This window comes from Coregonus clupeaformis, chromosome 27, assembly GCF_020615455.1.
Source record: "Coregonus clupeaformis isolate EN_2021a chromosome 27, ASM2061545v1, whole genome shotgun sequence".
Lineage (NCBI taxonomy): Eukaryota > Metazoa > Chordata > Actinopteri > Salmoniformes > Salmonidae > Coregonus > Coregonus clupeaformis.
In genome coordinates, this window is record NC_059218.1 from 26,129,910 (window position 1) to 26,142,548 (window position 12,639).

Here is a 12,639-nt window from a genome sequence, read left to right on the forward strand (position 1 = left end):
AGTGGAGTAGGTTGAGAGCTTCAAGTTCCTTGGTGTCCACATCACCAATAAACTATCATGGTCCAAACACATCAAGACAGTCGTGAAGGGGGCACGACAAAGCCTATTCCCCCTCAGGAGACTGAAAAGATTTGGCATGGGTCCTCAGATCCTCAAAAAGTTATACAGCTGCACCATCGAGAGCATCCTGACTGGTTGCATCACCTCCTGGTATGGCAACTGCTCAGAGGGTAGTGCGTACGGCCCAGTACATCACTGGGGCCAAGCTTCCTGCCATCCAGGACCTCTATACCAGGCGGTGTCAGAGGAAGGCCCTCACAATTGCCAAAGACCTCAGCCACCCTAGTCATAGACTGTTCTCTCTGCTACCGCACAGCAAGCGGTACCGGAGCGCCAAGTCTAGGTCCAAAAGGCTTCTTAACAGCTTCTACCCCCAAGCCATTAGACTCCTGCACAGCTAATCAAATGGCTACTCTGACTATTTGCATTGTCCCCCCCCCACCCCCTCTTTTTACGCTGCTGCTACTCTCTGTTTATTATCTATGCATAGTCACTTTACCTCTACCTACATGTAAATTTTTACCTTGACTAACCTGTGCCCCCGCACATTGACTCTGTACCGGTACCCCCTGTATGTAGCCTCGCTACTGTTATTTTACTGCTGCTCTTTAATTATTTGTTATTTTTCTTATTTTTGTCTTTTTACTTATCTATTTTTTACTTAAGTCTTATTTTTCTTAAAACTGCATTGTTGGTTAAGGTCTTGTAAGGAAGCATTTCACTGTAAGGTCTACACCTGTTGTTTTTTTGGTATTTGCTATGAAGAGGAACTGCCCCAATGAAATCGCAGGATTTCATAGCATCAATTATAACAGCACAATGTAAATGGACCATCTTGGGGCGCTCAAATTTGTGTTCAGTCAGAACTTCTGGGTTTGCTCTAGTCTCCCTCCCAATGAGTCTCTCGCACCAGACAGCTTACTTCTGCACATGAGACTAGATCTGCTCAATCAGGTACAGATGGCGCTAAAGCAAATATATAATTTTAATTAACAAGTAAATAAATAATCATAACAGTCATGGAAGCCTGGGACCTGGATAAACCGGACATCTACATCCAACAAGATTCAAAGGACAGATGGATACACTAGCTAGAACCTTCTCATCGTGGATCTGGTAGGACAAAAAAAGCATGACTGTGGCTGACCAATTTGATTGTTTCCTCCCATGGTATTCATCAGGTTCTACTGTAGGTGACAGGGCGACATGTTGTGTGGACTAAAACAGCATAAAACCGGGTGTATCACAAAGCATGATCAAATAAATTAGCCAGATACAGTAATTTTTTGAAACATGAAGAAATGGTTTGGTCTTTTTTTTGTTGGTCAAATTAACCCGTTATCTGCATTTGATAAACAACTAGCTTGCTAGCTATTTAGCTCCCATGCCAATTTCAAGTCTTTCTAAACTAAGATCTGACTAACTCGGAAATGTGAAGCTATTTCAGAATGAAAGTTAACTGGCTAGAGCATCATGCTTTGTGACATTGTGTTAGCTAGCTAGCTCCAGTTAGATAAGTTGTTTTCACTTATTGAATCTGCATGCTTGTTTCGTTCATGAGCTGGCTGCTCGTTCTAAATTGTATAATCTAACGTGTTCAAAACAGTGGCAGCATGTGCAGCAAAATAAAGCAGACATTGAATATCCATTTGAGCATGGTGAAGTTATTAATTACACTTTGGATGGTGTATCAATACACCCGGTCACTACAAAGATACATGCATCCTTCCTAACTCAGTTGCCTGAGAGGAATTCACCACGAGGCCAATGGTGACTTTAAAACAGTTACAGGGTTTAATGGCTGTGATAGGAGAAAACTGAGGATGTCTCGACAACATTGTAGTTACTCCACAATACTAACCTAATTGACACAGTGAAAAGAAGGAAGCCTGTACGGAATACAAATATTCCAAAATATGCATCTTGTTTGCAACAAGGCGCTGAAGTAATACTGCAAAAAATGTCCTGAATACAAAGTGGTATGTTTAGGGCAAATCCAATATAACTCATTACTGAGTAACACTCTTCATACTTTCAAGCATAGTGGTGGCTGCATCATGTTATGGGTATGCTTGTAATAGTTAATGACTGGGGAGTTTTTCAGGATAAAAAACTAACAGAATGGAGCTAAGCACAGGCAAAATCCTATAGGAAAACCTGGTTCAGTCTGCTTTCCACCAGACACAGGGAGATGAATTCCTCTTTCAGCAGGACAATAACCTAAAACACAAGGCCAAATCTACACTGGAGTTGCTTACCAAGAAGACAGTGAATGTTCCTGAGTCGAATTAGTTTTGAATTAAATCTACTTGAAAATCTTTGGCAAGACCTGAAAATGGTTGTCTAGCAATGATCAACAACCAATTTGACAGAGCTTGAAGAATTTTGAAAATAATCATGGGCAAATGTTGCACAATCCAGGCGTGGAAAGCTCTTAGAGACTTACCCAGAAAAACTCACAGCTGTAATCGCTGCCAAAGGTGCTTCTACAAAGTATTGACTCAGGGGTGTGAATACTTATGTACATTTATATTTCTGTATTTAATTTTCAATAAATATGCAAACATTTATAAAAACATGTTTTCACTTTGTCATTATGGGGTATTGTGTGTAGATGGGTGAGAGAAAAACATAAATATAATCAATTTTGAATTCAGGCTGTAACTCAACAAAATGTGGAATAAGTCAAGGGGTATGAATACTTTCTGAAGGCACTGTAATTTAACTGTAAAAATGTATTACCTTTTAATGTGTCATGAACACAACCAGTCATGATGTTTTGATATTATTCAAATCACTTCAAAAAGTAGGTTAAGTAGGTTACCTGCACACGTTCGTCTACTCCAAAATAAGTCCAGCATTCGAACAGTGCACTGTACTCCCGCAATTTGAATAAAAATGATACATTATTTGTAATTCGTGTCTATCCGTGTTTCATAATTTTCCTTCAATTCACAAGAGGCTGAATCTATTTCAACAGAGAAAGCATCCGAACGAGGCAAACAGCGCCCCTCTGTCTTGGTATCTGTAGCCCATGTATCTGATGCTGTCTGGACAAAAATAATATGACATCATTCTCTTTTTGGCTAGACAGCATCAGATACATGGGCTACACATACTAAGACAGAGGGCTGCTTTTTCACTCGTTCAGATGCTTTCTCCAGTAAAATGTAAGGGTCTTGTTGTCGGTGCGCATCTTGGTCAAAACTATCAATATATTCAGAGACGACCTATCAGATCTCACAATTTCTGGGGGGGAGGGGCACTGAGGTTGCCAATCAGATTTCAGGGGGGGCCGTGGCCACCCTCTGGACACGCCACTGTTTGTGAGTGCACTGCACATTGATTGGCTTAAATGGAACTATATTTGTTTTTGTGTGAGTATGTTTTTGATGCGGCATTGATTGGTGTATTTCATTCTGTGGCACAACGGAAAAAGAAATGAAGGATACCGCCTTTAACATTACCATTGACATTGTAGCTCAGCTGGTAGAGCACGGCGCTTGTAACGCCAGGGTAGTGGGTTCGATCCCCGGGACCACCCATACACAAAAATGTATGCACGCATGACTGTAAGTCACTTTGGATAAAAGCGTTGTTAAATGGCATATTATTCAAAGGTAAATTGTAGGCACAAAACTCTTCAAGTGGTATCAGACCTATGGTTTGTCATGGTTTGGATGCAAGGTAATAAATACCTCTGAGTAAGTAGGCTATTATTTTCACTGTTTATCCCTTCCCTCTGATAGTGTTTCTCACTGCATGCTATACATTCCACCCCCATTCAAATATGCATATGCTTACACATAAACAAACACGGCCTACTAGCGAGAACACCGCGGGTACACAACAGACACAGGCATCTGGGTCTAGGCCTGGTTCTAAACCTCTGACCATTAAGAATACACAGGCTTACATAACAAACCAGGGACATTGACTTGACTGAATTATTTTGGTACTCTGAGCTCTCAGGTGGCTTGGTGGAAACCTTTCTGTTCTTTTCTTATATTGCAGATGTTGTACACACACACACATACACACACACACACTGCAATCTGCCGTGCACCTTTACACACTTACACCCTCTCTGGTTGGGTATTTCCATTTCTTGCTTAGAGGTAAAACACACCACCACAGCCAGCTCTGTAGTACGACTTGTTTAAACACAGCCACGCAAACACACAGATGCCGCTCGCTCTGGCGCCATTCTCAGAATCGGATGCTTTGTTAATAGTTGGCATTCAATTACTATTTAATTGTTAGTGTGAAGGTAAAAATGTCCTGCCTGTCAAAATCCATCACCTCAAAGATATTGTGCAATAATTTTTGAAGCTATTAAAAGGAACACTTGGATAGGTGTTTGTCCTTGCGACGCACACCCAATGGATACTTTTGATCCATGTGTATTGACTTGCTGATAGGTTCTTGTGTTGAACTCGTTCTACTTTTGACAGCGACTGATTTACTAACTACTGCTGGTGGACTATACAAACAGATAGTCACACATTCAATTTGACATATGCACACATGGACATGCTTGCTTTGACAGATATTCATACTGTACATATGCACTCTCTCTCTCTTTCTTCCTGTCACACACATACAAACATACATACACATGTGTGGACACGCTGTATACACACACACCTAGACACAAAGACACACACGTGGGCACGCACATATAGGCCGAAACATACACGCACAGGCGTCTGACCTCTGCAGAGAGTGGAAACATCTCTCAATTGTCTGCGTTACATAGATATAACGCCTATGAAAAGCTAAGCGATCACTTTAATGAGTCTATTTTCTGACAGGATATTCAGAAAAGGTCAGTGGATACCATGCGGTGACCATCTAACCCTGGGTGTGTGGGTGTTTTTGTTGTGGGAGAAACACTTGGCACAGAGCTGAGGACGCCAATATTGCTGTAATAGATCTGTCTTGACCCCAATTATAACCTATTTTGGTTTTCATAACCACATCTTTTATCTCTACAGTGTCTGAGGTTTTCACTTTTATGGCCTTTGACAGTGTTACTATACTGCCCTGTTGTTGCCGTTGTCTAACCTGATTCATCCAACAGCTTTTCTAACACCCCTGGACGGCTCGTTCCATACTGTATGTCAGTGGCAAATGGTCATTTTTGCCAAATCAATGCAAATACATACAGTGAGGGAAAAAAGTATTTGATCCCCTGCTGATTTTGTATGTTTGCCCACTGACAAAGACATGATCAGTCTTTAATTTTAATGGTAGGTTTATTTGAACAGTGAGAGACAGAATAACAAAACAAAAATCCAGAAAAACGCATGTAAAAAATTTTATGAATTGATTTGCATTTTAATGAGGGAAATAAGTATTTGACCCCTCTGTAAAACATGACTTAGTACTTGGTGGCAAAACCCTTGTTGGCAATCACAGAGATCAGACATTTCTTGTAGTTGGCCACCAACTGAGTGGCGCAGTGGTCTAAGGCACTGCATCGCAGTGCTAGCAGTGCCACTAGAGATCCTGGTTCGAATCCAGGCTCTGTCGTAGCCGGCCGTGACCGGGAGACCCATGGGGCGGCGCGCAATTGGCCCAGCGTCGTCCAGGGTAGGGGAGGGAATGGCCGGCAGGGATGTAGCTCAGTTGATAGAGCATGGCGTTTGCAACGCCAGGGTTGTGGGTTCGATTCCCACAGGGGGTATGAAAATAATAATAATAATGTAAGTCGCTCTGGATAAGAGCGTCTGCTAAATGACGTAAATGTAAAATGTAAATGTTTGCACACATCTCAGGAGGGATTTTGTCCCACTCCTCTTTGCAGATCTTCTCCAAGTCATTAAGGTTTCGAGGCTGACGTTTGTCAACTCGAACCTTCAGCTACCTCCACAGATTTTCTATGGGATTAAGGTCTGGAGACTGGCTAGGCCACTCCAGGAGCTTAATGTGCTTCTTCTTGAGTCACTCCTTTGTTGCCTTGGCTGTGTGTTTTGGGTCATTGTCATGCTGGAATACCCATCCAGGACCCATTTTCAATGCCCTGGCTGAGGGAAGGAGGTTCTCACCCAAGATTTGACGGTACATGGCCCCGTCCATCGTCCCTTTGATGCGGTAAAGTTGTCCTGTCCCCTTAGCAGAAAAACACCCCCAAAGCATAATGTTTCCACCTCCATGTTTGACGGTGGGGATGGTGTTCTTGGGGTCATAGGCAACATTCCTCCTCCTCCAAACACGGCGAGTTGAGTTGATGCCAAAGAGCTCCATTTTGGTCTCATCTGACCACAACACTTTCACCCAGTTCTCCTCTGAATCATTCAGATGTTCATTGGCAAACTTCAGACGGCCCTGTATATGTGCTTTCTTGAGCAGGGGGACCTTGTGGGCGCTGCAGGATTTCAGTCCTTCACGGCGTAGTGTGTTACCAATTGTTTTCTTGGTGACTATGGTCCTAGCTGCCCTGAGATCATTGACAAGATCCTCCCGTGTAGTTCTGGGCGGATTCCTCACCGTTCTCATGATCATTGCAACTCTATGAAGTGAGATCTTGCATGGAGCCCCAGGCCGAGGGAGATTGACAGTTCTTTTGTGTTTCTTCCATTTGCGAATAATCGCACCAACTGTTGTCACCTTCTCACCAAGCTGCTTGGCGATGGTCTTGTAGCCCATTCCAGCCTTGTGTAGGTCTACAATCTTGTCCCTGACATCCTTGGAGAGCACTTTGGTCTTGGCCATGGTGGAGAGTTTGGAATCTGATTGATTGATTGATTGCTTCTGTGGACAGGTGTCTTTTATACAGGTAACAAGCTGAGCTTAGGAGCACTCCCTTTAAGAGTGTGTTCCTAATCTCAGCTCGTTACCTGCATAAAAGACACCTGGGAGCCAGAAATCTTTCTGATTGAGAGGGGGTCAAATACTTATTTCCCTCATTAAAATGCAAATCAATTCATAACATTTTTGACATGCGTTGTTCTGGATTTTTTTGTTGTTATTCTGTCTCTCACTGTTCAAATAAACCTACCATTAAAACTATAGACTGATCATTTCTTTGTCAGTGGGCAAACGTACAAAATCAGCAGGGGATCAAATACTTTTTTCCCTCACTGTAGTTTGGTATCTTTTATGTTGTAAAGTTTCCCAAAGTTTATGGCTGTATAATATTGGTTTGGCAAGAATTATTAAGATGAAAGGTCACATCCAAAGCGTGTCAAAGAGCACCCCCACACACACACCATTAAAATCTGTTTGACTTTAAAGCCTCTCAATAGCTCTGCAAACGTTCTCCTGTTTGCAGATTGTATATTTTACAGGGAGTGGTAAAGCCACTTTTTCAAATCATCTGCCCACCAAAAAGATCAGAACTTTTAGGGTCTGAATCAAACGGCCCAGCAATTTTCACTCAAACACTTTTTGGTACCATTATCCAACCTTCAAACTAACATACAGTACTTTAACTGGAAAGCTTCAAGTGTAGACACATACAGTGCCTTGGGAAAGTATTCAGACCCCTTGACTTTTTCCACATTTTGGTACGTTACAGCCTTACCCTAAAATTGATTAAATTAATGTTTTTCCTCATCAATCTACACACAATACCCCCTAATGACAAAGCGAAAACAGGTTTTTAGACATTTTTGCAAAACACTAAACAGAAATACCTTATTTACATAAGTATTCAGAACCTTTGCTATAAGACTCGAAATTGAGATCAGGTGCATCCTGTTTCCATTGATCATCCTTGAGATGTTTCTACAACTTGATTGGAGTCCAACTTTGGTAAATTCAATTAAATGGACATGATTTGGAAAAGCACACACCTGTCTGTATAAGGTCCCACAGTTGACAGTGCATGTCAGAGCAAAAACAAAGCCATGAGGTCGAAGGAATTATCAGTAGAGCTCCGAGACAGGATTGTGTCGAAGCACAGATCTGGGGAAGGGTATTAAAACATTTCTGCAGCATTGAAGGTCCCCAAGAACACAGTGGCCTCCATTATTCTTAAATTAACCACCAAAACTCTTCCTAGAGCTGGCCTCCCGGCCAAACTGAGCAATCGGGGGAGAAGGGCCTTGGTCAGGGAGGTGACCAAGAACACAATGGTCACTCTGATCGAGCTCCAGAGTTCCTCTTTGGAGACGGGAGAACCTTCCAGACGGACAACCATCTCTGCAGCACTTCACCAATCAGGCCTTTATGGTAGAGTGGCCAGACGGAAGCCACTCCTCAGTAAAAGGCACATGACAGCCCGCTTGGAGTTTGCCAAAAGGCACCTAAAGACTCTCAGACCATGAGAAACAAGATTCTCTGGTCTGATGAAACCAAGATTGAACTCGTTGGCCTGAAAGCCAAGCGTCACGTCTGGAGGAAACCTGGCACCATCCCTACTGTGAAGCATGGTGGTGGCAGCATCAGGCTGTGGGGATGTTTTTCAGCAGCAGGGACTGGGAGACTAGTCAGGATCGAGGGAAAGATGAACGGAGCAAAGTACAGAGAGATCTTTGATGAACACCTGCTCCAGAGCTCTCATGACTTCAGACTGGGGTGAAGGTTCACCTTCCAACAGGACAATGGCCCTAAGCACACAGCCAAGACAATGCAGGAGTGGCTTCGGGACAAGTGTCTGAATGTCCTTGAGTGGCCCAGCCAGAGCCCGGACTTGAACCCGATCGAACATCTCTGGAGAGACCTGAAAATAGCTGTGCAGCGACTCTCCCCATCCAACCTGACAGAGCTTGAGAGGATCTGCAGAGAAGAATGGGAGAAACTCCCCAAATACAGGTGTGCCAAGCTTGTAGCGTCATACCCAAGAAGATTCAAGGCTGTAATCGCTGCCAAAGATGCTTCAACAAAATACTGAGTAAAGGGTCTGAATACTTATATAAATGTGATATTTCAAAAATATTATACAAACCTGTTTTTTCTTTGTCATTATGAGGTATTGTGTGTAGATTGATGAGGGGAAAAAAACTATGTAATAATTTTTAGAATAAGGCTTTAACGTAACAAGATGTGGAAAAAGTCAAGGGGTCTGAATACTTTCCGAATGCACTGTATCCCTAACTTCAAAACCATTTTCAAATGGAGTCAAGGTAGGGTCCCGTTCAATACCGGCAAAATGCCACATTGAAGATGGTTTTTGCATGTAACCTAATCCAGTGTTCTCTGTAGGCTTCTCCAGAATGTAGGCAGCATGTACAATTGGTGGATTCTCATCTAGTTTTTAGGCACAGAGTCAGAAATTACCATTCTTGTTTTTGCCCTCAAGCTAGACTTTCGCAATACTATATGTTTTTAATAAAACCAAGTACATTTTCTTTCAATGGACCATATCCCATCGTAGACTGTTATCCATTTTCTTAGATGTTTTTCCATCCTTCCTCACCCAAAGATGGATCACTCCAACAAAAAAGTTATAGAAACATTCTAAGAAACCATCCTTCCTTTTCATTTCTTGGAATGTATTCAGGTTTCAGCCATCACTCGAGCGAATGGGGGTTCAATGCCTCGACCTGGTTAATGCCACCGCAGAAACCACTCTACTTTGTGCTTTTATGGACAAGCGTCACTGTGACTGTATTTAAAGTAGGCAGACTAATGAGGGTTTTAACCATCTCCATATGGATGTGCTCTAGTGACCAGACGAGACGTAGTATGGGGCAGGAACAGTGGCAGATGCGTGTGTGCTGCTGACTTGGCCATAGTTTGATTCTGCACCCCTTACACATGTAGTTCATTCGCTACAGGGAGAAAAGTTAAACCGAGGGCAAGTCCTCAAGAGTTATTGTATCCCACAGAGCCCTATGGTGGTGGGAAGTTGTAGTTTGATTACTAGAAACACGTTAGTTCTGTAGGTTTTGATTTAGAGACGATGATGTCACTTTAGATATCTTCAAAGCAGTATTGATCAATGATATTGTTGGTGATAATGATAATCCTTGTAGAATTGGATACAGAAGATCATGAAGCATAACCGTCAAATTGGGGTCAATTCCAATTCAATTATTGAATTCACTCATGAAGTGGAGAATTTACATTGAATTAAATTCAAATAACGAAAATTTCAAGTTATGAAATTGGAATGAGACTGTGTGGACTTTTTGAATTGGAATTGAATTGGAAATGTAAAAACATTTAATCTTTGGAATTGAATTGGAATTCAATATTTTTAGATTTCCCAGTTAATGGAATTAATGGTATAACAAATGTACTGTACCCTTACAAAAATGAATGTGTTGCTGCAAACTTTCAGAAAGTTTGTGGCAAATTTGCTGCAATCTAAATAGTGTGTCACAAAATGTTGCCAGAAGTTTGAAAATGTTTGCCACTAGTGTTGAATCTGTGGCAAACATTTGGCAACAATAATATTGATTCACCAGAGGTTATTTTCTGGCAAACAATTCTCTCAAGATTTTATTTGAATCTGTGGCAAACCTGTGGCATTATGTATTGCCACTAGTGGCAAAGAGTTTACCAGAAGCCGTTTATGCTGAACACATGTTCCAAGACCAGTAACCATTGACGACCAATCAGGGGGATTCGAAAAATCTGTTGGAAAATGGAACCCAAGCTATCTATCTAGCTACCTTCCAAAGTTGTTGGTGAGTGTCTATCTTATTAATTACACGTCCTAATAAACTTAACAATTGTTAGCTAATTGCTGCCTAGTTAGCAATGTCATGTTTTATGGGATAGAGTGAAACCCATTTTGTTGATATCAGTTTCAATCTGTCAGCGCCACTGACTGGCTAGCGCTTAGCTAGCTAGCTATCATTAGCTATCATATTTTTGCACAATTAATGTGATAGCTAGCTAACTAATGATTTGCCACTCATATTTTTAGGTGAATACGTTGCTGTCTTTTAATACCAATATGCATGTAAATACGCTAGTGTCACTATTCAGTAGCATGTTAGCTAGCATAACAGCTAAGGCAGCAACAATATGAGATGACTTGACATCAAAGCAAAACTTTTGCAGTTGTATACCCTTCCACTAACCGTGGTGTTGGAAGAGGCTGTATTGGGAGGAGGATGGCATCAACACCCTGGAAAAATGTTTGTGGTGCACTCTCTCATAAAACTTGTTTTGAGTGATAAATCAGTGATCGTCTTCAAGCTTGATAAGGTAAGCAAATGCATGTATTATTCTCATAAATGCAGCCCATACCTTCATTCTTTGTAACAATTAGATCTTTCATTGCTTTAAACTAGCAGCTAGCTCATTTGTTCATTTGTTGTTCCTTCTTTGTTTCTAGAAGCAATCAGTTACAAGGTAAAAAGACAGCCTTCAATCAAACTGAGGACAGAGAAATATGTGTGCACCAGGTCAAGGCTTCTTGGATGCATGGCTTTGAGATGTAAGTTAACAATAATTCATTTTGGAAAAATAATATGAATTGCCATATTAGGCATAACTCAATTTGATGTTGCTTTTCAGGAAGAAGAGATAACTAGTAGACAACTGTCTCCTAATGATTAAGTGCCTAGTCTAGATTAAATATCATAATTAGTTGATTAGTTTGAATCATTTGTGTTGAGGCTTAGCTGGAGAAACATATTGTATACTGTGGCTCTCTAGGAACAGTTTAAAGGTACATTTAGTAGGCCCAGTTTATGCTATATACATAATTTGTTTATATAGCATTTATACAAGGCAGAAACATTGTTTCCTTGCTGAAAAATATATAGAATGCCAGTTTCTGTAAGAAGCATAGCAACATCAAGGCAACTTTAACAGTCTGACTCCGTTTTTCCAAAGCCAATTAGTCGCTGAGTCTACCTTTTAAGAAGCCAAAATAGAACATGTTTTCAGTATGCTAATTTTGTTTTTGTTTTGTGTTTTCTGATTGTTTCAGTGCATGCATCCAACAAGCTTTGGACGAAGGACTTCCACAGAGCCACCATCTCCAAAGTTCACTTTGTTTTAGTTTTTGTTGTTTTAATTATTTACATTTTGTAAATTATCTTTTAATTTTTTCTTCAAAGCATGCTGATGATTTCAAGTTGTATTGGATTTATTTTTATATGTTAAGACATTGAATGCAGTACATGTTGTTTAGTATATTTAGTATATTAAGTACGTTTAGTTCTCTGTGAGAAGCAAGTTCGTTTATGTAGATACAACATGTCAATGTTGTTAACACACAGCAACCAAAAACTTGATCTAATCTGCATATTCATACTGAGTTTGCAGCAAATTTGCAGCAAACCGTGGAATTTTCGCCACAAGTTTGCCACAACTGCTTGCCAGAAGCAAGTTTTTCGGTAAGGGTAGGATTTGTATTTAATCAATTCAATTTGTATTCCTATATTTCCAGTATAGCGAGGATGTCTGAATAGTGACAAGATCAGCCTGAAAGTCTGAGGATTTTGCATTTGTGGAATTGTTGGGGATAATATTGAATTGGGAATTTAATTCTTGGAATTTACCTAACATTGGAATTCAAAGGAACTGAATTACTGTACATCTGAATTCAAAGACTGACCTGGAATTTGAATTGAATTCAATGGAATTTACAGGGAGAGAGAATTAAATTACAATTGAATTCGTGGAATTGACCCCGATCCTGGTGTTAGGTTTATCCCTAAACGTCCTTTG